Raw genomic sequence first — 3093 nt, forward strand, 5'->3', positions numbered from 1 at the left:
CCCCCCAGCCCGGAGGAATGGGGGTCCTGGTGGGGCTGGTGGTCCCAGCTCAGCCCCCCGCCCCGAGGCAGCGGCTCCGCTGCACCACGCGGCCTTGAGCCAGGAGGGGAAACTGAGGGAAGCGGAAAGGCGGCTGCTCTTTTAGGACATGAAACCTCCTGGAAGGGAGAAGGCACAGGGGGTGGGAGCAGCTGGGAAGTGTAAAACCCCAGGGAACAGCAGCCTGAGCATGACACGCATCCATCGGGCGCTCCAGCCCCCCTGCAGCAGCTGCCCCTCCGCGCAGGAGGGTCCCGGCCTCGGAGGATGTTTGTAAGAACATTTCAAGTACAGACACTAATTGTTATTCCAGCCACCAAGGAGTCTCCTCCTCTCCTGCCCAGCTGCCTCGGAACAACACATGGCCCCTCCACTTTAGCACTAATTAAAAACTAGAGGGAAACTCCACCCAGCATGAACTTGATGAGAACTTATCCCAAGTGTGCACATGACTCCCCTTCCTGGCACGTCCCTCTGCTGGGCCCTGCTCCGGCCTCCACTGACCACAGGATTTCAGGTCTAGACAAGGCTGCAGGTGTGCAAACCTGCAGCTGCATCCCTGGGCGTGCCACAAACGATGCAGTGCAGGGAGCAGTGATGGTGTAACAGCCCAGCCCAGCCACCCTGCTCCGGAAACGGCTCCAGCTCTTGCCTGCACAGACACAGGGACACACACGCTGCTGACTTCCTTCCTGGTGCCTCCTGCCGCAGCACGGGCCATGCAGGGCAGCCACTGCAGCCCAGCGAGCACTATAACCCACAGCCCTCTCCACCTGCTGGGGGCAACGATCAAACCCCCCAGCCCCAAGCAGGGTGGGAGCCCTGGGACCCGAGCACCACCCGCAGTGATGAAGCAACGCCCCAAGTCTGTATCTCCACGCAGCAAAGCGTGACAAACAAACAGACAAACAACTACACCGGTTTCCACGAGAGGTTCAGCATCATCAAAAAATGCGTTTTTTTCTTGAAACCATTCCCAGAAATGATTGCCATCAACTGCAGCCTCCCCAGAAGGCTTAGGTGTGGCCTGGAAAATTTTAGCTCGAATCATTGATGCTTAATAAAATGCTGAGGAACTGCAGAGGTCTCTGGGATGGAACCGCAGCAGAAGCCACAGTCAGCAAGAAACATCTTGGCCTATCTAGCTTGCATCTTTACAAATCAGCAAAAGTTAATCACTTAATTGGTAGTTTCCAGTTAGTTCACACTCAGCATGCAATACAAAAATAAACCCTGCTCGCCCGAGGGCAACTGCTGCGTCCCAGCCTGAGCTCGGGCAGGGGACGTGCCCAGGAGTGCTGTCACCTGCTGCTGCTGGCACCTTGCAACGTGCGTTTCAAAGCACCAGGTGACTCCCGAGGCATCTCCGTGGGCAGGACAGAGATGCTCAGTCCCAAGGAGGCAGCAGCAGAGGGGTCAAACCAGCCCCTGCAGAGCAAAGCCAGGAAGGGCTGGCGGGGGCTGAGGAGCAGGAAGGGACCAGCACGCGGCGGTTTCTGCAGCTCCACTTCAAAGCAGCCCAAGCGAAAGCTGAACAACGACATTTAAAAGCTTCACCTCGGCCCCCGTTGCACAACCCCGGGCGAGGACCGATGCCCTGTGGGATGCAGCTGTGGGAACAGGGTCCGACCTGCCCTGCCCGCCCCATCCCTGCACAGCAGGAGCTGCGCGGACCCCCCTGCTGGGGGGGGGGGCTGGAGGAGCCCCTTTCACGGGCGCGAATTCGGCTGCTGAACGGCACCTACAGCACTCAAAATCAAACAAACAAACAAACAAAAGAAGCCGCTTTTCAGGCCATCAAGCGGTGAGAACAGGAACATCAACAGCAAAACAGTTTCTTGCCTGCTGAAGCAAAGGGTGCAAAGGGCCACAAACGCAGCCCTGTCGCCGGGAACCAGAAGCTCATCCCACTAAAAGCACATGGGTTTTAGAGCAGAGCACTTGAAGGTTACGCGCCCCTTGGACAACCCCCGCACAGAGCAAACAGCACCGAGGTTGGCATTTGAACAGCCAACCTATCCATCCCGAGTAAAATTGGAAAAAAATAGTCAGAAGGCTGCAAGACCCAGTGCTCCAGCACACACCTCAGCACCCAGCACACAGAGGGGGTGTCGAAGGTTGCACCTCAGCACCCAAGGCGCTGAGATCACCCCCACAGCAGAGCTGGGCACACCGACCTGCAGGTCCTGCCCCACTTCCCTCCAGCTGAGCACTCTCCAGGCTCTGCACCGCCCAGCAGCAGCTCCAGAGCATCCCTGCTCCACTGCCCAGGGCTCTCCCCATCACTCCAGCAGCTCCACCCAGATGCTGAAGCCCCCCCAGAGGCTGGGCAGAGGGTCCAGCAGCACAGCCCACTACCACAGCCCGCAGCGTGCTGGCTTGGCCCTGCAGGGACGAGGGGGTTGTCACTAAAGACCATTTCTCTCCCAGAGCACGACGCCCTGCTGCGGGCAACACACAGAGGAATTTAATTTTCACTGCTAAGTACATATAAAAATAACCCAGCAGGATCTGACACCCCAAGGATGAAGGCAGCACACAGTGGTTTCAAAGGGCAGCTCAGTCACCCAGCAAGGCCTGTGAGCTGGGAGCCCTGAGCCATGCAGCACTCCCAGCCAGGCACCTCTGCACAGCATCCCTGGAGAGCCTGGCCCAGGATGCATGCAGAGCGTGCCAGTCTGCTTTACCAGACTCTAAATCAGAGCAACACACAATCAACAGACATTTCACAGCACAAATGCACTGTTTGTTTGTTGCCTTAAGGCTGTTATGATTTGAAAAAAAAAATTCATTATCCTGCTCAATGCTACAGTGCTCCTGAAATAATAAAAATTCCACCAATTCACAGCAACTTCACTCCACCCACCTCTCGTTCCAAGCACAGCAACAGCATTTTATCCTCCTGCAATGGAAACCACAGTATCCACTTTTGCCAATCTCCCCGTAAGGCAACAGCCTTTGTCTCAAACTGGCTTATTAATTATGAAACACCCCAAGTGAAAGCTGCTGGCAGAAGGCAGTGATGGAGGCCTCCACCCCAGCAATGTGGCACAA

The sequence above is a fragment of the Chaetura pelagica genome, unplaced genomic scaffold (genome assembly GCF_000747805.2).
Source record: "Chaetura pelagica isolate M959 unplaced genomic scaffold, ChaPel_1.0 scaffold294, whole genome shotgun sequence".
NCBI lineage: Eukaryota > Metazoa > Chordata > Aves > Apodiformes > Apodidae > Chaetura > Chaetura pelagica.